This window comes from Ixodes scapularis, unplaced genomic scaffold, assembly GCF_016920785.2.
Source record: "Ixodes scapularis isolate PalLabHiFi unplaced genomic scaffold, ASM1692078v2 PGA_scaffold2__306_contigs__length_199485367, whole genome shotgun sequence".
NCBI lineage: Eukaryota > Metazoa > Arthropoda > Arachnida > Ixodida > Ixodidae > Ixodes > Ixodes scapularis.
In genome coordinates, this window is record NW_024609857.1 from 77129298 (window position 1) to 77154526 (window position 25229).

Genomic DNA, 25229 nt, shown 5'->3' on the forward strand with positions numbered 1-25229 from the left:
TGTAAAATTTTCTGTGATGCTACAGGTGCTAGTATTAACAAAAATAAATGTCTCGGGATATGTACGGGCAGGGGGGCGATGCGCCTTTTTTTTTTTTTGAGGGGATTCATTGGACATGTTCCCCAGGTAGATACCTGGGAGCTCCTCTGGATCACATGGAAAAGAGTTCGCCTTACTGGGAAGGTGTGATAGAGGATTTGAAGGAACGCACGAGGAAATGGAGGGGTCGTAACATGTCTATTTTCACCAGGGCTTCTGCTTGTAATATCTTTTTAACCGCGAAGCTCTGGTACGTTTTGCAAGTGCTATGCTGTGCGCGCTGCAATATTCAAAAAATGCATAGAGTTTTTGCGGTGTTCATTTGGCAATGTGCTGGAGAACCGATGCGACGGGATAACCTTTTTCTTCGTCCGCTCAAAGGCGGTCTTGGGCTGTCTCATTTGTTTCTTAGGCAGTTAGTATCACGTTTTATTTTTATGAGAGACCAGAGACACCCATTATTACAAGTCATGTTTCAAACGAAACTTACCATTCATTTGCCAGAATTTTTTGTATCGTCCGTTATCGGTTCCCCAGCAAAGATGGTTGGGTTTGTTAAGGAAGTAGTTGCCGCCTTTCGTTTTTTGAGTGTACGGTACTCTTTGGAATACTTGGCCACCGTTAAAAGGCGGACCCTGTACCGGAACCTACTAGAAAGTGTTTTTCCTGTACCTGTTTATCGTTCACTATAGGAAAACGGACCTGGAAATGATGTGTTATGCCGAGTTAAGAAGATGAGAATACCTCCAACCCCAAAATCTTTTTTCTTTCGCCTACATTCTGGAACGCTGCCGGTAAAAACCTGGCTTTGGGAAAGAGGTTTGCCTGTTCCTGGGGGCGTTAACTGCCCACTATGTAAAGTCCCGGAGACAGTAGAGCACTCCTTTTTGTACTGCTGGGACGCTGTTTTTCTATGGGATGTTCTCAAGAGGACTTTGAAGAAAGAATTAGTCATAACATCCTATAATATACGTTTTCTGGCTGTTGAACGTGAAGATAATGTTCCCTATGATATTCTTATGCTGCTAGCAATATTCAGCCTCTGGAAATCTCGCATGTCGGTTAGACATGCCGAGCACCCACCAAAAGGGGCAAGAGCATTTTTGATTGAACTGGTAACCCAAGTGAAGAGTGTCTATGAATACAGTGAGAGTTTGCCGTAATGGGCAAACCTATTTGATGATGTGATGAGAATGAAAGACTTTTAATTGTACGGCTGCCTACAAGTGCTGGGTAGTCGTTTTATTGTTTTTAAAGCGCTGAATAAAAAAAAGCTTGCGTGGCCGAATGGTTATCGCGGTCGACTATCACGCGGAAGATCTGGGTTCGATTCCAGTTTTCGGAATGTTTTTTATTTATTATTTTACTTGTCTTTCTCGCAAGTTCGAAACGTTCTCGTCTCATGGAGTTACGAATGTTCTACACGCCGAACATTCTAGGCCGAATGTTCTAGGAAACCACGCGTGTACAAAAAGTTCTTCGCGTGGCGAGCGGGAGTCAGTCTCGCCCCAGCGTTCGATCCTGCTCTTACGCCGACCTCGGCGCCCGCGACGCCATGTGGTTCTCCTCTGTTTCGCCTTTGAGTTTGGGTACAAGTTCGCCCCATAAACACTTAACTTACCTCAGTCATTTTTTGTTTCGTCACTTCATCATTCGTGTCAATATAAACGAGAAAAAACCAAATAAATAATCCAAAATAATCCTCTAAATACAACGCTAAAGGGAAGAATTAAATTAGGAAAATAATGTTAGGTGATTGAATAAGTATTTTTTTAAAATTATTATTTAGCAAATTATAAAGTTTTACTGTAATTGGGACTCACTCACCAGACATGAAACAAAGCGCATAGAAACTTTGGCAAGTTAGCCAAGAGCAGAAGACTGAGGAGAATAATCGAACTAGTGCTGACAATAGTGAATAAATATGGCCCAGGAAATACTCACTATGTACATGGGAACGCAAGGGAATTTTAATATACGTAATGACCTAGATATAATACAGGGCACTGAAAATTGTGACGCTGGTGATGACAATGTTTAATGAATTATCTAACGGAGGCACACTAATTACGCTGGCAGTTGTCTCGTTTTCTTTTGGTAGGTTCGTTTTCACGGTTGGTGCGCGTTGCGGCGCCGTTTTTTCACGCGTGCTTATTTTTGCGGCGGTAGCAGCGGGCTTTCTTGGAGCGGGCCGGGGATTATTGGAACGACTACGGCTAGCCACAGGAAAATCGAAATACCTCCTCGAGCTCTATTTGGGACGCGGCTGGGGTTTCGGGACCCTCCTTCTCGACCAAAGCTCTCGTCTAACTTCGAACATTTCGCGCTATATGCAATATTCCTTTACAAAGTGTTTGAATTATTCTGCCGAAAGTACAATGTGAAGCAGTATATTGTTTTAGTTGTCGTTTAAGCTTCTTACTAGTGTTCTTATTTGTGTCTCTTCATAAGACGACTTCAGGGCATGACTTTGTCCCATAATCGACGATATATATCTTCCCCTAACGTGTGCTCTAGTTTTAGATTAGTCAAAACCATTTTATCATGGAGATAAAATATCCCGCGGTCCATTGAGGATTTGACCAGATTTATCAACGTAACTTCCTCAATGGAGCAAAGACGTATTTTAAACTTTTTAATGAACCCTCCTCAAGCATGTAATTTATTAGGTATCCAACTTGTGGCGGATTTCACTAACGCTGGATGACAGTGAATATGCAAAAATTAAACGAAAACACTTAAGACTGCTTACGTGTAGGAATTCGAAACACTTCCTACACGCAGCGCATTCCTACAAGCAGCGCGCCACGCCTTCCTTTTTCGCACGGCGCTTTGGCGGTGACATCACCCTGCTCCACTGCGCAGGCGCGGCGCCCGCGCCAACGCCAAGGCTTCGATGAGGAGGCCTCTGCGTTGCTGTGCTACTCTTTGTGTTTTATTTCTGAGGCGTGTCCGCTTTGACCTCGAGCGCCCTGCCGGCTTCCCTGACAAAGCATCTGTGTTGCTCTGCTTTTGCCCAATGGGACTTTAGCTTCCGTTTCGCTGAGCCAATGGGAATTGAGGTGCCGTTTCGCTCAGCTAATTTAGGTGCTGTTTTTTGTTGCCACAGACAACGCCGGCTTTGCCCCATTGGAGAGTTAATGCTTCCGCATTAAAATTTTAGTATTACACAGGCAATATTTTATTACTTATGAGGCCATTCATGTAGTCTTTGTAAGATGACAAACAGTTTTAAACCCGCATGCTACATGAAATTTGCGGTCTCCGTAAAAAAAGTGGTATTTATATTAATACGCTATGAAATTACTGAGGAGGTTTGGCAACAAAGTCTAGTCAGTTGGGTATTTAATTTACGACCAACTTCAGCTTTCTTCTCCAGCTGCTGCCTCGTCATTCTCTACAACAGGAAAACATGCGATTGCAGTGCAACCTTAAAAATTCCACTTCTAGTGGAAAGGGTGATTATAGGAATTCGAGATGGTCGACGTTGTCAGAATGCATGGTGAAACAGTTTCATTCGAGACGCATGTACAAAATCCTTGTTCCATGAACGGCTATCTAAAATAGGCGTCACAGTTCCACTTCGTAGTTGACCTCAGGCGTCTGGCGAGTGACGTGGTAGGGTCCGGAATACCTTGAGAGAAGTTTTTCTGAGCGGCAAACGAAACGAACATGTGTCCAAACTACGGCAAGATTTCCGAAACTGTTGGCGCTGGTGTTTTGTTGATCGTATTATTTTGTTTTCTGGTGAGACGATGGTTTTCTTCTTGCGTGACATAGGTTTTACTGATTCTACAAAGGTGGCTTGTATTTTATGGGTACTGAAGCCCGACGAAATGCGCCGACTTAACTTGTCAAGTTGGCTCTGGATTAACTTACAGGATATTTGTTTGTTTAGGCGCACCCTATACGTATATATCGAAGCGAAGGAAGAAAGCAAGGCAAGAAAACTACTGTGAACTCAAGGGGCTAGCATATCACAAAAGACGCGTGCGCTCATCATCCTCTTTTCTAAAGCCCAGACTTGTCCTCTCCAATACATTGCCTCGGTTTAGGGGGCTGCTATCCTTGCAGCAGTGGTTCAAGAGGAGGAGGTGAGGTTGGGCTTCACATATGGTTTCATTCGTGACATATGAACGATCTCTTGATGGCGACGGCGGTGGTCGGAGGGGAGAGGAACGGGTTTTACGCGGTAGTTGACCGCCAAAGTTGCTGTCAGCACTGTGTATGGGACATGGTATTTCCGAAGAGATAGTCCAGGCTTCTTGTTGGGCCTCCACGTCTACACTAAATCTTTCAGATTCACACTTAGTACCCGTCGCTGTAGGTGACAGAGAAATGACGGTCATCGCAACGATTATTTTCGTCGTTCTGGTGTTCAGCTGTACGACAAAAGGCTAATTGACGAAATTTTTCAGCTTGGCTGATTGCTTCATCAAATGTTATGTGCTCGGTAATATCTGGTCGTTACGGTAAGGTAGTTTCGAGCGGGCATGATACTTCGCTGTTATACGTGAGCTTGAAAAGTGAGAAGCTTGTCGTTGCTTAAGGAGCGGCGTTATCGGTGAAGGTAATGTAGGAGAGAATTCGGTCTCAGTTATCTTGGTCCTCAGAGACATACATGTGAAGCATTTCCCAGAGTGTACTATTAAGGCGTTCCGTGAGCCCATTTCTTTGGGGATCGTAGGAGGTGTGCAAAGATGACTAACATTTCACTATCTCAAAATGTATTCGACGACTTGTGAAAGAAAAAAATTGAAAGACGTTTACAACTCCCTGTAATGCCGAATTAGAGCGGAGTTCTTGAGGAGGAGGAAGGGAGGGTATGTAGGGGATCGAATGCCGCTTCTCCTCCGTACCCTCTCCTCAACCCCTTCTCCTAATCTCCACCTCCTATGCTCCTCCCCTCCTCCCCTGTTCCTCCTCCTCCCTTCCTTTCTCCATCCTCCTCCTTCTCTCTTGAGGTATCTCGTTCTCAATGGTATATATACATATATATATATATAAAGTAATGAAGTCGCTCTTCGAAATGTTGGAGTTTTAAAGCATTTAGTGAGTCGACGTTTCGGCTTGAGACAGGCCTTCTTCAATTCTGGTTGCCAAAATCGGTTACAGAGTTGTTTTCGGTTACCACACCCGGGTCGCGTCACCTGTCAGATCACGTGTAAAAAAGCCCAAGTAAAAAAGCCCAACTAAAAAACGCTGCTGTACTCACTCCCACTTCACGCCTGGCCGCAGCAGACGCCTCCAGCCACTAGAGCCAACCAAAGGCCACGTCAGATTTCGTGACCCCAGGAACGTCACGTGCGGAAGACGCAGTAACGTTTACAGAGTTGAATCGGCCCAGATGGCCAGCAACGCACGCCGCGGAAGGACGCAAAGCTAAACAGAGCACAGTAAAAAAATAAGAGGAATGAAATAAGCGCACACAGTAAATCAATGCCAAAGCGCATAGAAAAAAAAACCGCAGAGAAAAAAACAAAAGGGAAATAAGCGCACACAGTAAATCAACGCCAACGCGCATAGACAGATCCCCCTGCATTAAAAAAATGACTGAAAAAAGAACTTGCAGTAAATAAGGCAAACGCTCGGCCAAAGCACATAAACAAATCCCCTGCAACAAAATGAAAAAAATCGTATATATAACAGTGTTAACCACAGTCCCAGAACATTCAACAATGAGCAACAGGTGGAATATGCCTGTTGAAGGTAATGACCCGTTGACTCATCGACAGGTTATACAGAAAGGTACTCTAAAAAATTCAAGGGTCGAACTAATGGGATTGAATTAGCTACAGTCACCCCGCTACTGGGCGATCAAGGTAGATTGCGTGCATAGATGACATTATACCTGGATCTTCATTAATACCGGCCCGGATTGAATTTAATTTGTAAATAAGTTAAGATTCTCTCTGCTCGCAATCACGGTTGCTTTTGAAATTGGATTGTAAAAATGTAATGTCCAGTTCGTCAAACGTGTGTTTGGGTAAAGCCATATGTTTGGAAAGGAGGAGTTTGGGAAATGAATTTACATGCGCCCTGTGATTGTTAAACCTCATTCGAAAAGGAGTGTTGGTTTGGCCCACGTACTGCTTACCGCAGGTGCCACATGTCAGGAGGTATATGACATTGATTGTGCCGCAGTTTAAGTTTCCGTGGATTATGTAGGTGAAATTGGAATTCGCACTCTCTACAATGGTTTTAGGTGTCACGTGTTAACACACTTCGAAATTCGTTCTTCCACAACGGCGACTGCCAATGCTTTCAGTGTAAGTTGTCTTAGACCCAACTATGGCGTCCCTAAGATTGCGTGAGCGTCTGTAGACTACTCGGGGGACGGAAGGAATACTTCTTGAGAGGAGTTCACTGTGCTGTAAAATGTTAAAATGTTTTCTTAATATGGGTGCGACATTTGGAGTCTTATGGTTGAAAGTTAGTACGAGGTTCGCCCGACGCTCGTCTCTCTGAGGGCTCCGCTCACTCAACGAGAGGCCACGATCAAGGACCTGTGCCTTATTGATCGCGTCGTCTATGATCTTTTCCGGGTACTTCTGTTCTTTCAGGACTTGCCGTAATTGATCGGTGTTTGTTTTAAAATCGTCGTTGCTTGAACATATACGTTTAAACCTATGAGCCTGACTATAAGGTATGCAATTTTTGCAGTGCCGTGGGTGGCAGTTGTCGTAGTGCAAGTATTTCTGACGATCCGTCGGTTTTCGGTATAGATGAGTGGCCAATTTAGAGTCATTAATTTGCACTCTAGTGTCTAGAAAGGTAATTTCAGATTTTGAGTAACTATGTGTAAAACAAATGGAGGGGTGCGCAAAATTAAAAGCTCTAATGAACTCGAGAAGCTCCTGCTCCGAATGCGACCGGATAAGAAATATATCGTGAATGTACCTTTTCTAGAAAAGTGGTTTGAGTGAACGCGATGCCAAATGTTGGAATCTAAATTTCCCATAAATATATTAGCGTAGTTAGGTGCCATCTTCGTTCCCATTGCAGTGCCGCTGGTTTGGAGGAAAAAACTTTCATTGAATTCAGAGCTATTTAACTCAAGCACCAGACGCGAGAGAGTAGCCACAACATGCTTATCTTGTAAATGACTGTAGCTAATTCAATCCCATTAGTTCGACCCTTGAATTTCTCCGAATACCTTTCTGTATAACCTGTCGATGAGTCAACGGGTCATGAACTTCAACAGGCATCTTCCACCTGTTGCTCATTGGTGAATGCTCTGGGACTGTGGTGAACACTGTTATATTTACGATTTTTTTTTCTTTTTGTTGCAGGGGATTTGTTTATGTGCTTTGGCCGAGCGTTTGCTTGATTTACTGTGTGCGTTTTTTTCAGCAATTTTTTTAATGCAGGGGATCTGTCTATGCGCGTTGGCGTTGATTTACTGTGTTCGCTTATTCCACTTTTGTTTTTCTCTGCATTCTATGTGTTTTGGCATTGATTTACTGTGTGATCTTATTTCATTTCCCTTTTTGTTTACTATGCCCTGTTTGGCTTTGCGTCCTTCCGTGGCGTGCGCTGCTGGCCATCTGGGCCTATTCAACTCTGTGAGCGTTACCGCGCCTTCCGTACGTGACGTTCCTGGGGTAACGAAGTCTGACGTGGCCTTTGGTTGGCTCCGATGGCTGGCGGCGTCTGCTGCGGCCGGGCGTGGAGTGGGAGTGAGTACAGCAGCGTTTTTTACTTGGGCTTTTTTACTTGGACATTTTTAAACGTGATCTGACAGGTGACGCGACCCGGGTGTGGAAACCGAAAACAACTCTGTAACCGATTCTGGCAACCAGTCTTGAAGAAGGCCTGTCTCAGGCCGAAGCGTCGACTCACTAAATGATTTAAAACTCCAAGAACGTTTCGAAGTGCGACTTCATTACCTTATAGTCTTCGGCATCCTACGCTATATTTTCTTTTTCTGTCTCTCTCTCTCTCTCTCTATATATATATATATATATATATATTGCTGTATTTTCGCTCATTGCTTGTCCCGAGAAAGGAAATATAGTTCTCACATCTGGAAGCTCCATTCCAAGTTCTGCCGGTATCAGCAAACAGGACAGCAAAAGCAAAGCGGGAGAACGAGACAGCGTTAGAGTCAACACTTAGACGAAGCACGTGATACTCTCGATGTATCCTACTTGCTCTAGGCTCTGTCGAAGGCTGCTCGGCGTTTTTGATTTCTTCAGCATTTGTCTTAGCGTGCTCTCCCGAGATGGCACAGCAGAACAGCGTGTGCACGAGGCCTCGGGGCCAGTGGGATGTTTTCCTGCTTGACTGGTATGAAATTCTTTGTCTTGCACGAATATTTAATGAGTACCATAGGTGTGAGGTACAGAGCTACCACGACCAAGCCCTTGTCGACCTTGGCGGCACACAATTTACCAACTTCGTCTGACGTGCCACAGAAATCGATGGGCACAGCACAGACTCGTACCACTGTAGACGGGCACTTGGATGACGAGTACACCACGTTTTCATACTTGCCTCTCTATGACTTATGAATAGTGATATCACCTGCCTGCACAACGGGTAAGTGGCATTTCCCCTCCTCCTCCTCCTCCTCTCCTCCTCCCCTCCTCCTCATCCTACTTCCTTCTCCTCCCCACTCTTCCTCCCCTCCTCCTTTCCCATTATGCAACGCGCGTTTCTCGTAATGCAACGCGGTAGACCCTCGTGGCGTCACTCGTGACGTCACGTGTGGCGTCGTTATGAGAAACATCCCATAATGCAATGCGCGGGTCTCACTCGTGACTGCGCGTTGCATTATGAGACGCTTCCCATAATGTAACGCGCGGTTACGCCGAAACATCCCATAACGCAATGTCCCGCAATGCACCGCACGGTTACGCCGACGGCGACGCCGCTCAAGCCGGAAACGGGCGCCTAAGAGCTGCGCTCTAAAACTGTTCCTAGATCACTGAGTAGTTCTCGAGGCGAGCCGTGCCGCAGTGCAATATTGTTTAAGAGAAAGCATGCAACTTCATGAGAATCTACGGCGGGCGGGGAAGCAGTTTCCACGTAGCGGGTCGGATGATCAATGGCGACGGTCACCCAACGGTTTCCCTGGGATGATTTTAGTAGGGGGCCGTACATATCTTTTACGACTCGTTCGAATGGGTTGTCGGGACAAGGTATGAGTTGGAGCAAGCCCGGCGGAGATTGTAGCGATTTTTTTTTTCCTTGTTTGCTCGTAAGTAGGAGCTGACATAGTTTAGTAGAAAGCGACACATGCCGGGTCAGCAATATCGGCCACGCAGACGATTATAAGTCATGGAGACACCCAGATGTTTCGATGTTAGTTCGTTATGTAGGCATTGTAGCAGCTGAAAGCAAAGCTGTCGTGGTACTACTAAAAACCATCGCTGACCGTCTGCTGAATAGTTACGACGGAACGAGAGGCCATAACAGACAGAAAAATGCCGTGCTTGTTTGCAGAACTTCCAGTTGTTGGAGATAGGAAGGCCTGTAATATGTTGCATTAGGGCGTGGGTGTAGGGATCTTGGAGCTGGATTCGTACCACAGCATGCAGGGAGAGAGCGGCGAGGGTAATTTGATCGTCGTCTCCGTCAGAGGCAATGGTTGGCAAGGGGCAACGTGAGAGGCCGTCGGCGTCCTGATGCTTGCGTCGGGGTATATAAGTGACGTAGAAGCTGTACTCTTGAAGGCGAAGAGCCCAACGTCCCAAACGCTTAGAGACATATTTCAACGACGTCAGCCAACAGAGAGCGTGGGAGTCTGTGACGATACTAAAATGGCGTCCGTAATGATAGGATCAAAACTTCGGAATAGCCCAGATAATAGCCAAGCATTCATTTTTAGCTGTGGAGTGATTACCTTCACACTTGACAGGGTGCGACTGGCGTATGCCACAACTCTCTGGTGTTGGCATTTTTTCCGGTGTGTTAGGACTGCGCCTAGTACATAGCCGCCGGCATCTATGTAGGTCTCTGTAGGGATTGAGGGATCGAAGTTACATAAGCTTGGATCACCTGTCAGGCGAGCAGTTAGTCGATTGAAGGCAGACTGGCGTTCTGAGGACCAATGAAAGGGTTTGTTTTTATCATGTAAAGCGTGAAAGAGGTCGGCGATTGTTTGGGAATCCTTGGACAAATCGCCGAAGTTAGGAGAAAAGACCCAAAAAGCTGCAAAATTGTTTAAATCTAGTTGGGACGGGACATTCGGCGACTGCTCGAATCTTGTCAGGATCGGGACGGACGCCCTTCTTTGATAACACATTTCCGAGGACTCAAATTGCTTTTGTTTTAAAATGGCACCTTTTGATGTTCAGTTTCACATTGGCTTTTGCAATGCACGGTAGAGCAGTGGCGACACGTTCGAGATGTGTTTCAAACGTTGTTGCGAAAATGACAATATCGTCAAGATAGCAAATGCAGATTTGCCACTTCAGACCTCAAACGTGGCCGGAGCATTACAAAGTTCTAATAGCAACACATTAAATTCTTACATACCATCTGCTGTAATAAAGGAAGTTTTAGATTTATCGGTTCCTTTCATTGGGACTTGCCGAAATCCGGATCGTAAATCCAAGGAGGTATAAAATTCCGCGCCCTCAGAAAAACGGATGGCATTGTCAATGTGTGGCAATAGATATTCATCTTTAGGGGTCATCTTGTTGAGACGTGGGTAACCTACATAACCGCGAATACTGCCATATTTTTTCTTTACTAGAACCACAGTAGATGACTAAGGACTGGAAGGCTTTCTGATTACTTCTCGTTGTAACATTTCTGCTACTTGTTGTTCTATGAGCTGTCTTTCTTTTATTGAGACCCTCCAGGGTCCTTGACAAATTTGACCTTGGCATTCGCGTCTCGATGGAATGTTGACCAATTGAAACGGCTTCCAAATGTGTTTCTGTTAGCCAAAATATTTTCGTACAAGGTTAGGATAGTTACCATTTTTTGCTTTTTATGTTGGGTAAGATTCGTATCGATGGCGTTTGAGACACTCCTGGACCCATCATTTTCTTTGGTATAATTCGTTGAGAGTGCGTTGGCTTGGGAATTGAACGCGTCGTCGAGGGCAACTGTATTAATGTCGGTCGCTAATGTGACGGTGGCCTGAACGGTTTGACTCAGGATCAGTACCGGCTCTAACGTAACGTTAATTAGAAAGATACACGTTGACAATAATTCAATATTAGGGATTCCATGGAGGACCAGCAGACCTTTTTTGGTCAACAAGTTAACTGTGGGACCGATGAAATATTTTCTTGGTGATAGCGAAGTGCACGTACTGGGGAGTGAAGATAAACTATGGGGTGTGATTAAAATTTATTTCAGTGAGTGGAATTTGTTGTCATGGAAAAATACATCTACGCGTCCAGGTAGTTCGTGAAGAGGAAGCTGTGCGCTCCTGCAAATAAAAATAATTGCGTCACTAGCAGAAATAAAATCCCAGCCGAGAATAATCTTGTGCGTGCATGATGAGAGTACGAAAAACTGGGCTACGTACAGCGCACCCTGTGAGAAAATACGTGCGGTTCAAAACCCAACGGGTTTTAGTAATTCGGATCCTGCAATTTTGAGGTCACTTTGAAATGTTGTGACAACATTCTTGAGGCCACGACAAATGTCCTAATCCATGACGGAAATCGCAGCACCTGTATCAATTAAAGCTTGAAACATTTGACGTTCATTTTCAATTATTACGATTTTCGATGGAGATGTACGAGGAATTCAAAGGTGCGATGATGTCACAACTGGTGCCTCAGAAGCTGCGGTTACATGTTTCCCCTGTTCTCGAGAAGTTAGCTCTGGTCGTACCATAGGCGATGTCGATCGCTGTCGCTGTGGTGAAGGCGACTGTGGACGTGATAGGTTTCGTGGACACCCGGAGGAACTTGACGCTGGAGATGACGATCAGCCGTACCCAAATGTCTGGTAATAAAGGGCAGAGATTCCAGTAATAGTTTTTCCGAAGCCTGCAGACGACTCGCCGGCTTGACGACGGCGTTACATGCGTAAAAATGCCCCTGTATTTCACAATAATTGCTCGCAGGGCGGCGGCCGGTCAATTGGCGAGCATACTGCATGTGTGCTTGAGAATAGCCAGACGGTCGGACTTATAGCACGCCGCCCGCAGGGTGATTGGTCGGAAATATCGGTGCAGCTATATCTGCATAGGTGGCTGCATGGTTTGCACCAGCAATAGAATCTGCGACGGCCGTGGGATGGAAGAAGCCAGCTATTTTTGGGCGAGTGGCCGCAGTGCAGACCTTGTTGATGTATGTGATGATGGTGTCGGGCGAAGAGCTCGAGACACCTCTTCCCGAAAAAATCTGCTGAATCAATTGGCGCAGACTGGTGCTTTTGGTCTCTGGGTATAGTGGTGGTGCGGATATTCTGTTCACCTCAGGGAGACGTGGGACTGTGGCAGCGAACGACAAACGTTGGGTTTTTAGTTCGGGGAACTGCCTGGCATATTTCTACAATCTTCTTCATGGTTGTCGGATTGTGCAGGAGTATAACAAGAAAAACGTCCCCAGCAATTCCTTTCAAAAGATAACGCACCTTTTAGCTTTCCGGCATGTTGAAGTCCAGTCGGCGGCAGAGATCCATTACGTCTTTAATGAAGGATGTAAATGATTCAGTTGGCTGTTAAGCTCGTGAAAGTTTTCGGTCTGCTGCAATCTGTCGCATTGCAGGTCTTCCAAACACTTCCCTAAGCTTTTTAGCAAACATTTGCCAGCTTTGAAAATCTTGTTCATGGTTATGTAATCATAGTTTTCGCGATGTGGGACAAGTAGAAAACGGCTGTGGTCAACTTGGTTGCATCGTTCCATCTATTGTAACGACTGACACGATCTAAGGCATCGATCCAGTCGTCGACGTCAGCGTCGCGAATTTCGGAGAAACTATGAAGCTCACGTTGGTGCGTAGTCATTACCGATTGAGTACCGATGTCTGCTTGGGTTGCCGTTAAAATCATTACGGTACTCGTATTGACAGCCGGGGACTGCCTCGGTGCTGTCGATGTGATAATTCGAGTTCTCAGCTTCAGTGTTGATGTCGAGGTGATGGACAAAGGCCCGCGCCTCCACCAAACGAAGCGAAGGAAGATGGCAAGGCAAGGGAAGTAGTCTGAACTCAATGAGCTGGTATATTGCAAAAGACGCGCGCGGTCGTCGTCCTCTTTCCTGGAGCCCTGGCTTGTCTTCTTCGTTACAATGCTCATATTTGAGCAAACCGGTATGTGTGCTAAAGCCATCTCAGAATTGTGTCATTTATGTAGCAATGTAAAATTGCTTTGTGACACACATATCACTTTAGATGTTTTTTTTTACAAATATGTATTTTCTTGATCTGCCTTTGATACAAACCACACTATTAACTATCATTAAATATATTTGAAACCAGAGATTCCCTTTCTTAGAGGGAAGTTGATTGGGATCTGCGTTCTAAACATTTTATTATATTAATTCTTTTTGTCCTAATTATCTTCCATAAGCCATTCTTCCGAAAACTTTTATTTATGACGAAATGTGCAAAAGAAGCCACATAGGCAGTAACTTCTGAGTATAAGCTTCGAAATTGATTTAGCAATAAAGTAGGTGAGAATTTATTTACTACACAAATATCTGGGGTTTTGGCAAGACAACATTCTACGTTACCAAATGTTTTCTTAGAATTCAATATAATTTATTTCACCATGTGGTTAATATTCTTTTTCAGTTCTCCTCGCTGCACCAGCGCTACGCCCACACAGATTTTTGTTAATGCAAGAAATTTTGTTGCACGTTTATTTACGCAATTTCAGCCGCTAGCAGCTTTTCTTAGGTAAGGTATGCAATTGCTAAAAATAATATGAATCACATCCTTGCTACTAACACGAAGGAGTGCGTGAAACCGATTCTGGAAGCACAAAAGCAAAGTGAATATCCGTTAATTTCCATTACCTTTTCCCTGAACCAAGGTATAAAGTAAAACAAGGAGGCCATTGTTACACATTTCCAGCGGCTCACATTCTTTCATTACGTGTTGGTCATTATTGCACATCGAGAGCAGTTAATGGTGATTGATTGGAATAAGGCGGAGAGAGGCGTGCGGCCTAGTTGACGGGCACCCTACTGCCCGGCGATCAGGGATATCGGAGGCGCAGTGCGCGAGCTGGTTATGAGTCTGCCGACCACCAATATCCGGCGGTTCAATTGTCGAATAACTTAAAAGAGGCCGCTGTTTGCAATAACAGCTGAAACTCCGCCTGATGCCTTTACTGAATGGCAAAAGGTATAGATAATTTCACCCTAAGTGAAAGCACAGCTCACGCTGCGATCTAATTGGGCCAATCAAGCATTGCCAAACGTGTAAGATCCTGGCGTTGGTCATCGTTATTCACGTGGTATCACTGGCTTAGCCTATCGAGCACTATGAATACGCTGCTGTCTTATTCACCTAGTCCACGAGTCTGTTTTTTTTAAATTTAATCTAGACCCTTCACTGCGCTCCGATTTACGGTGAAAAAAAAAAAAGTATACGAACAGGCCTATCAATTTTCTATCTTATGACCGTAAAGCTTTCTGGCAGATGTTTTTTTTTTTTCTTACGTATTTCTGGCGTTCTATACAAGTTTCGCGTTCCGAGAATAGGCAGATTTATGTTTTGGTCATTCTCTTGACCTAATTTCGTTAAGCGTAACGATTCGCTCTGCGCGTGCTTGGCGAGTAAGTGGAGGCGCCGAAAATAATAAAGCTTTTTTTTTTTTTCAAACGGGTCACTTGAATCGTGGTATGCTACCCTATGTACACATTATAATCTATGACATCTTGATTTTTTATCTGCGTCCTGAAAACAGAAGACCGCTCGCTCAAGCTTTCTGAGCTCCTCGGGCGCAAGCAACTGCTCTGATTATTGCTCAGGTTTGCGAACGTAGTTTTTGCTCGAACGCAGTCAGTGTAATCTAAAATTCTTTATACCTGCGACCCCCGTTTTACAAAAAATTGATAACACTCAGATAGTGCTAATCTATCCTCTTCATTCCCATTTGCATTGTATCTCAAAGAAAATATATGCGGAAAAGTAAGACATCCTTCGAAGAATTCCGCCTGCCAACTTGAAACTATCTAGGCGGCGCTACCATCGACGCGCGAGTTCGAAAGAGCAATACATAAAGTTAAACGAGTGTGCACGGAGGAGGAAGAAGAAGGACTGCCTATGTTTTTAGAACCCAGTGGAGTTATATTTTTTTATTACTTTTTTATTTATTAGTACCGACAATCCGTTGGTGCCAAAGCAAGAGTGAATGGTTCAAGTATGAATGGTCCCCCGATGCTGGAGCTCGAGAAAGACATACGGCACTGGCCTACTGAGTGTGTGTTACAGTCGAGCGTTAGAGCTTCTCATCAGAGTAAGCAGGTAAAGAAATTCGCGTTAAAAATAACGGAGGGACAAAGTTATTGCTTAAATTCATAACTTTTCCCAGATTTCAAAGGGAGTCGGCGTTCATTTTAGCGGCAATGTTATATTTTCAGCGCCTACAAAACTTCGAAACCTCCGTCCATGAATAAACAATCGCATCGGAACGGGTGACGCATCGAAGAAGAAGCCTTTCGGCGGGTTTCAAGATCGTGTCACGTCGCTCATCTATCCGATTCGAACGACATTCAGGCACATTGGGAAAAACTGCCACATGCTTCAGTGAGAGGTCAAGGGAGCGTCAATGAAGCGGGTACCACCAAGTTAACGCCGCTTTCACTTTCGTTGCTACAGTCAGAAGTTCCATATTCAAAACGAACATATGGTGCAGATTAAGCACAACCTTAGAAAAAAAGGCGGGCGTCTGTGGTTTAATGATTTTACCATGCTAGTCCCGATTTCCTACAATTATTTAATGAATGTTGTCGTGGCAATAAAACATAATAAAGCAATGAATTTTCATATTAGTGCGTTTCTATGTTAAGTCGGCGGCCTCCTCATGATGAGGCTGGAAATCGGAGTGTTTCTGGAACGCAGCTCTCAAACCGAAGCATTTTTCAGTGTCTGGCGAATATGAATATTTCTTGCGTTTTCTGCTAATGCTATGACATAAACACGTGTGCGAGTGATATCAAGGTATTTCTAGGCTTGGACTAGTCTGCAGAAAAAATGGCTTGAAAGAACCTCGTGACTTTGTAAGGTAAAAGTGGACTTGTCAAAGTCCGAGGTAAGCGCCACCATCTTTCCGGGTAAAAAGAAATGCGCAGTGTTCTTGCAATATTGAGGATAAGGTCAAACATTCCCTACATTTGAGAGCATCGATGATTTGTAACTTTTCGCTTGTTACTTTATTTTGGGCTCTCTTCAGAGTAACCCAGAATTGCAGCCCCGTAAAACGATACCTAAAACAACAGCTGGAGGTCGGGACAGAAAAAGAAAACCGAAACTGAATTTTCCACACAGATGCTTTATAAGGTGTACATGCTTTCGCACAGGGCATCTCCAAAACTGACTACATAGTCCCATGAGCGATGCTCGGGAAAAAAACAATGGCTACTCTAAAGACGTATCCCGAGATATGACTTTGACTTCACGCACGCACTTACACCATGCTCAATGGCGCATGCTAGGCTTTCGTTTCAGCGATGCCCTCATTCTCTGAACTTCCTTCATAAACTGAAGTTCTTAGCATTGCGAATACACCTTAAAATATTTGATGCACGGCTAGTGAGTGGTTTCTGTTTTTACAGGTGCGTGTATGAAGAAACAAATAAAATAAGAGGCGCATCAGAAAAACAAAAGACACAAAATGCAGACACTGCTTTAATAAACCATGTTACATTTTTCCAGTATAGAAATCGCAGAACAACTCATGCTGGACAAAGGTTATAGAAACAGACTTGAATAAACGTTCTTGCAGGTCTAAAAAAATGTATGCCATGCATATGTCAATGCCAAATAAACCCGATGGCATAAAAATATTTTAAGAAATATGCAGTTCTATTTGTTAATTTTGGCGACAGATGTCCCTCCGGTTGGCAATTTCTTGATATTTTGACGGTATGCACCGAATGCGTTGCTTTCAGGTAAAAGAGCTGGTGAAGGTATATCTTCGGAACGTTTTATGAACGCCGCAGTCGACGTGTAGGTTGTGACTGCAACAATATTTTTAAAGAGGGATCACCAAAATTATCAATGTAAAACCTTTACCTATTGCACAATCAAACGTTTACAAGAACTCCTAAAAGTGTTGAAACTTATAGAAAAAAATATTTATGACCATGCAAGCTTGTGGTTTGACATGGTTACCACGAAGCACGTGACTCCCACACAAACGGAAGACGAACACATGCCATATTTTGTGTCGAGTTTCAGTTTTAAGATATGCGAAATATATGAACACGTGTTTCATACACACACCCGAATCATATTTTTTTGGAAGGGCCTGCTGATGTGCATAGATTTGCTTTTAGTTTCGCACGTTGGAACCGAATTTTAAGTGTTTCTATGAAGTATTTTCACGCCTTACTTTTATTATCCGACCAAATGTCTATGGAAAACTGACAAGTGTAAGGGTCTCTCCTAAAAAAAAAAAGACTTCTGTATTTTGATTTTAAAAAATGCGTCAATCTCAGAAAAAAAAAAAATCTCGATTACGTTTTTCGAAATCGTTTACGCCTTTTTTTCTGCGTCGGAATTCAAAGCTGGACAACGCACGGAATATGTTTCAGAAAAAACGCGAACTGCTATGGTGGGAATAGATGCGGCAGATTTTGTCTGGTAATCGCCTTATCCTCGACGTCTAGCAAATTGAGCTGAATGTTTTTGTTCTTTCGAGCACACGTATACTCTTTAGGTAATACTTAGCAAGAAATATTGTGTTTTTAACTCTCTACATGAGACTAATCTAAGGAAAACAAACAGCGCAGGGACAAGGACAGAGTAGAAGGCGGTAGACACACACAGCGCTGTGTGTGTCTACCGCCTTCTACTCTGTCCTTGTCCTTGCGCTGTTTGTTTTCCGCTAATATGAATGACCAACTAGCCCAATCGTCAACACTAATCTAAGGATTTACGCGAATATTCCAAGTTTCATAAGGCATTCTGGAGAGACATAGAGCTCGTGTAAGTGAGCTATTAGCTCCCTTTCAGGGTTTTCACAGAATTAGAAAAAAATATTTTAAGCAATATATGCAATCAACCTGTAAATACCAAATTTATTTTATGCTGTTTAACAATGTTCCTGAGATTCTATTGTAGCTCGTTTTTCCCTATTCCGTATGGTTCAGAATGTTGGTTATTGGCGTGTGTAAGCTCAAAGCAGTCGCGAACAACCGTTGTCAACCTCTATTAATTGCCTCAATTAAAAATTAAAACTTTCTTTAAAAAAACTAAAACAAAAAAAAACGATGATGGGGGAACGGTTAGGTATCTTGAAACATGCCGACTATTATCCAGAAAAAGTGAATTTCTAATAAAGTTATGTATGCACTGGATGTCTAAGGTTTAGCAACTTCCCTAGCTTCAGGTTTAAAGTGGTGTTTTTTGCATACGAGCTCTAATACAAATTATTCTTCACCTGTGAGCAGAAGTGCAATTATAAGGCACTTCATCATATTACTCGCCATTGTTTTCTTCTTAAAGGCGACAGCGGTACCTTCCTGAAGGATTAACCGAAACGTTTCTGAAGGAGAAAATTAGTAGTCAGTCTTACATACACACAATCAACAGGGGAGTGCATCCGTAAATGTAAACATTGACTATATTAAATCCTCAAACTTATGGTTCCAACACTATTGTGCTATGACTCAGCAAAACAAATGGATGCAGACCTCTGTAATGAGCGAATATAGCCGTCTAATTTTTTAGTCTGAATTTTAAACGGCCAAAATCGCGAACTGTTACGAAAAGCATATTTTATTTATTTATTTATTTATACATACTGCAGCCCCACTGGGGCTATGGCAGGAGTGGGAGGTAAACACAGACGGTCCGGACATCACTGTGGACCACTGTCAACGGCACACAGAAATTCATCTGGTTGTAGTGATCGGATGTTTCCTGGTAATAAATTCCAGCGTTCAATGGTGTGAGGAAAAAAACTGTATTTAAACATATCAGTACGAGGATGAAAAGGTAAAATGTTTAATTCATGGTGGCTCCTAGTTGCAGTTGGCTCGAGAAACTTTATGTAGTTATGTAACGAGTCAAAACGTGATGAGTTAACCATGAAATACAGAGACTTTAGGCGCTCGATACCACGACGCTCAGAAAGAAGTCTTAGACCTAACACGGAAAGATTAGAAGAAGGAGAAAAGTTTCTGTCATACCGACGACAAATAAAACGTACCGATTTCTTTTGTACTGATTCGACCTTTTTTATATCGGACTCTTTGTAGGGAAACCAAATAATAGAACCATATTCGAGGATTGGGCGAATCAAAGTTTTATAAGTTAAAAGCTTAGTATCTTGTGGTGCCACACGTAAGGTACGCCGCAGGTATCCAAGTCTTTTAAGAGATTTGTTACATGTCGTATCAATGTGCTTAGACCAAGATAAATCAGGCGTGAAAAGGAGGCCAAGATATTTATATTCAAAAACTCTTTCTAGGCATAACCCGTCAAATGAATAATTAAACACAGAAGGTGATGAACGCCTAGAAAAGGTCATAAAAACCGTTTTACTAAAATTCAGGTTCATTTGCCAGGTTTTACACCACGTACAAAAATTCACGAAAGAATTGTTAAGAGTTATATGGTCATCTGAGGAGTTTATCACATGATATAGTACGCAGTCGTCAGCGTAAAGTCGGACCTTAGTGGAAATACAGCGTGGCAAATCATTGATATATAACAAGAAAAGTAGCGGTCCAAGAACTGACCCTTGTGGAACACCTGATGATACGTCAACTGTACTAGACTTGGATGAGTCAAAGTAGACAAACTGAGACCGTTGGGAAAGAAAACTGGATATCCAGTTCACAAGGTGATGATTATTTAGAATTAGGTTAAGCTTGTGTAGGAGTTTAGAATGAGGAACGGTGTCGAAAGCCTTTGACAAATCTATAAATATCGCATCAACTTGGTTACCGATGTCAAGAGACAGACCGATATCATGAACAAACTCTGTTAGTTGTGTCATAGTACTATAACCGCGTCGAAAACCATGTTGGAAATCGCATAAAATATTGTTAGTATCGAGAAACTCTATTACATGCCTGTAGACTATATGTTCCAATAATTTGCATGAATGTGACGTTATAGAAATTGGTCTATAGTTTGACAGTGATTGTGAGTTGCCAGATTTGTATACGGGAATAATTTTTGCGAGTTTCCATGATGAAGGAACTGTGGCCGTTGACAGTGATTTCTGAAAAATAACCGTGAGATACCGACTGTACCATTGGGAGTACCTGACAATGAATGAATTAGGAATGTCATCAGGACCAGGACTTTTTTTAGTGTCTAACTTCAAAATCAGGTTTAGTACGCCCCGAACGTTCACATCTATGTCGTCAACCGCAGACTGCGAAACATGAGTAAAAGGAGGAACTTCGAAATTATCAACTGTAAATACTGACTGAAAGTACGTATTAAACGCTGTAGCGATTGTCAGCGCGTCCATAGTAGTTACGTCGTTAATTATAAACAAGTTTGAAATTGTGCTGCCATCAAAGAAAGAGAGGTGACAAAACGGATTTACATCGAGTAATGTAAAAAATTGTTTATCTTATTTTAAACTTATCCCTTCAAAGTTCGTTTCGCCTGACTTCTTCTACTACTCGCTATGTTTTCTTTTAATATTGAATTTTACTCATAGAAATAATTCTGTTCTAATTCAATTCCAGTAACTTTGCCAGGTTAGAGAACATTAATATGAAATACTTACAAGCCAAGCGTTTTTGCAGAGCTACAAAATTCTGAACCGTGTCAGAGAGTGTATCGGGATGATATAAGAAATGCGGATGCTGTAAATATCCCAATCTGTGCAACAAGAAAGCATTTTACGACAGAAGTATAAAAAAATCTAAACATAATTGCCGAAACCCTTGATATCTGCATGAGTGAGGATTCTGGTTTCCGTTCCATAATCAGTATGTTTGCGTGAGCTAACGGATGTACGGAGCAGGGTAAAGGCAGGAAACATGATAATTGTCACGATCAGTGAGGTATTTGCGTCCGCTTTTGAAGACCCCAAATAAAGCAGATTGAGGAATACGTTATGTTCGTTCTGTTTGTTCAACACGTGAAATTCTTTAATCGTTTCATTCGTTAATCTTGCATCGAGCAAGGTAAAAAACCGGTCCTTATTTCGGTTCGGTTCGGGCTCGGGTTTAGTAGCCTTTCATCTTTTTATTTCCGCTGCGGCTCCGGTTCAGCGATGCATTAAAAATATCGGTTCGGTTACCGGTTGGCAACTAGCGCGATCAGGTTCAAAGCTGTTCTGAACCCTACTTTTTACCGCTACCGCCAGTGCAATTCCTGCGATAAAAAAAAAAAGAGAAAAAAACAATGAAAGACGTCTGTTGTTTTCTGTGATGCCACAGCTCTTGAGAAGGAGGAGGTGAGGGTACGGGCGAGAGGGTCTACCCCTCTGTGCCCTCCCCCCCTCCTCTCCTGCTCCCCCGCAATTTAGCGGGACATTTTCGCTAAAGTTCTCGCTAAATTTAGCAAAATTTTGCCCACTAAGTTTATCGGGTAAACTTTTCGTGGGGAACTTTTTCATTAAAGGGACCATGAAATGATTTTAAAATCGAATTTCATCCACCGCACGTCGTAAAAGGTGTGAAAAGAAACACCAAAACACAAAAATAGGGAGCCAAAAAGAAAAGATTATTTGCTATAGAACTTTTAAAAGAAAACTGGACTCTTTTGCGCCTTCTTTCCTTCAAAAGCTCTGTGCCTTTTCACTACGATGCATCCGCGGAAACGGAGCACGTCAGCCGAATCCACGTCGCCTATTGGGTAAGAGCCTACCTCACCAGCACCGCGATCGTAAACAATAAATAGCCGGCGAATGTTTCCTAAAAGTTTTGTTAAATAATATTCAGATCCACATTTTGTAACATAATTAGAGATGTGTGGCGAAAATTGCCAAATTTGATAATGCTCAGAGCCAAGCGCCATCTATCGTGTGGTACACGAAGTAACTACTCCGCGTTCGCAGTAGGGCAGGGCCGACTTCAGTTACTTGAGTCGCTTGGGTCGCGACGACCGTCGAACGTTATTTCCTTTGATTTCCTTCCTTTCAAAACTCTGACTGACTGAACGTTTATTTTTCTACGTGTTCTTCTCGCGCGTGCCGACTTCAATCAGCAAGAAAAAAAGTACTTAAAACAGACCACGACGAACAAGAACGCTGGATCCACAAACACCCGAGATAAGCGACAACGGACACGAATCCACTGACTCCGACGAAGCGAGCTGCTCAGAATATAGGCCTAGCAGGCACTCCGACTCGGCGCAGCGTTGCTTCGTCGCAAGACCGTCTGCCTACGACCGGCTGGCGTGCTGAATGGAACATGCCCGTGCTACCCTTGTGGACCCTTCTGTATTATAGTTTGATCGCTGACATTAATTTTAGATTAAAAGGTGAGGTCAATCTCTTCCCTTTGTTTTCCGAGGCAGTGTTGACGAACACTCGTCGAAAAAGGACTCTCGTCGATTCTATCTTGTTTTGTGTGATATAGAGCGGAAATATACGCCATATGGATTACCTTCGTAACAGGGTATGTACACTTTGTTATTGGTATGCCATTTTTATTCTAACAAACTGCACGTCACTGTCGAGCTATAACAGTTCGTGGGAGGTACGCGTGCAATGCCGGTCCAACCTTTCTTTGCCGAGTGTCGCGACAGTATCGAGTTGCAATCGTAAAAGATCGGTCCCGAAGCCCTTACCAACAGCGCGAATACAGCACTTCCATCAAACGCGCGCGTCCGCTCCGAGTGTGAACAGGTATTTACGTGACTCTTGCTGACACTCGTAGTTCAAACGTATCTTTTTTAACGTCGGCTCGCTCCTGCATCTCCGAGGCCGCGAAAAACGCCACGGCAATTTCTTTCCATCTACGTCGCTTTGCAAGCGACTGACACGGGCCGCCTTTTACCGACAATGACAGTTGGGTTGACTTCTGGAGTCTTCACCGGAAGACTCGCTGCACTTCCCAACAGGCATACCGGCGTATGGGAATAGTCCCATGCTGTCGCTGTAGCGCGACATATCTCATTGAATTTCACTCAGCTGCGATGCGGCGATGAGAGGCGCAGATTCAGAAAATATGTCGGCGCACCCCATATTCGTTTACCCCAACGGGTAAACGAATATTGGGGCGTAAAACATTTCCTCTCGAAATAGATGATTATTATATAGCGCTATCCAAAATCGACAGATTTTCACCGGCCATATAGCCTATAATAACGTAAACGATAATAAACAATTGTCAACTAGGACACGCAGAATGCTTTTGAAAAGATAGAAATATCCTGAAACTTTATATTGGCATGCATTCTTGTGATAAATGTTGTAAACATTTTGTAATGTATGCTTGCCTGATTTATTGATTTGAAAGGAACAACGTTTGTTATATTCATTAAACATATAAATAGCTGTTGATATTCGCTCAAATATGTGTTGCCTATTTCAAACTGGTGTAAATATTTTGATGCAATTATTAAGCTATATTACTAATTACGCTTAATGCCATTCAGTTGGGGGCCAAACAACACATCAGAGCTTAAGAAAATCCCTGATGGCCCAAAAAGAGGGCAATTTGAATGAAGCAACGGTGAGGGTGCAGGCTAGCTGGTGTAAATTGAGCATTGACCCCAGAATTGACCCCAGAATTGACCCCAGAATTGACCCCAGTCTCGGGTTTACAACTATGCGCAATTTGAATAATTGAGTAATGCGGATTCTTGGGCGAGTTGGTACTGAAACTTTGACAACATAATAGCGCTTCAAGGCAGGGACAAAAGTTGGAACAAGACAACACAATGCGCTAACTTCAACTGGTTTAATCGTCCGAAAATCAAGGGTATAAATACCCTGCATCATTGCGCCATTGAACGAATCCCATGCCACACCAATGCTGTCTCTTTGTTGCCCAATTCGATCGACGCCACGCTGACACATCGATCCCCGCATTTTTTTATCAGGTCTGTCTCTATAATCTCCCTTACCGTCTTATCTCTATGTTTTCTAACAACAGCGCGAAAATTAAATTTAGGTTCGCACCCACAGTCATGGCAGTGCATTGACAAATTACCGTCACGCTGACCGCTCGCTTTTTGGTCTTGTTCGCGCAATCTATAATTTAGACATCTTCCTGTCTGTCCCACGTACTTTTTGCCGCACGTCAGCGGGATCTGATAAGTAACTCCTTCTGCGCATTCTACAAACGGGCTGTGCTGCTTTTTCACGCGGTCAACCGGTGGTTTGCGGTAAGGGTCCGTCAATTTGCACAACTTGGCAAGTTTTTCCGTTGCAGAAAAAAACACCCGAGCATTTACGCGGTTTGCTCTATTTTTGAGACTGTGCGGTTTTAGGCATGTAAGGCACAACTGCTACTCTTTGTTTCTTTTGGGCCATATCTTGATCTGGACTCGCTACTATTCGTAGCTTCTTTAAAACCTTTTCTGCAACCGACAACAGGGGCGTCCCCGGAAAACCGGCAGCCACCAAGCGTTCCGACTGCGCCTTTATACCTGAAGGCAACGCATGAGGACACGACCTTCTGATGGCGTTCACAAAGCACAAATTTACAATGCCTCCCTTAACGGGTTTTGAATGGGATGAATTGAATGACAACAGGGGCTGATTTGCTCTCGGTTGGTCGGTAGCCATTTCCCTACAGTTCTGTGCAGACTTCTGAAATATCAATAAGACATTAAAGCAATGAAATTTTATATCAGCGCTTTGCTATGTTAGGTCGGCGGCGTTATCAAAATAAGGCTGGAAATTCTTGTTTCAGGAGCGCACTTCTCACGCCGACGCATCTGGCAACGCCAGGTTAATATGAAATTTTTTGCCGTTTATTGCTAATGCTATGATATAGCCACGTGGGTGAGTGATCTCAGTGTATTCCTAAGCTTGCACTTGTCTGCAACAACAATGTCCTTAAATATTATCAAAACTTTGTAGAGTCTAAGTTAACTTATCAAAGTCCGAGGTAAAGCGCTACGCATTTCTGGGTAAGAAAAAGTTGCGCAGTGTTCTACCAATATTGGGGCTAAGGTTAAAA

At 43.4% G+C, this 25229-nt stretch overlaps 1 pseudogene; it reads right to left on the reverse strand.

Moving 5' to 3' along the window:
• Positions 1–14012, reverse strand: part of LOC121836540 — a 139852-nt pseudogene extending 125840 nt beyond the window's left edge.
• Positions 14013–25229: the final 11217 nt, after the last annotated feature.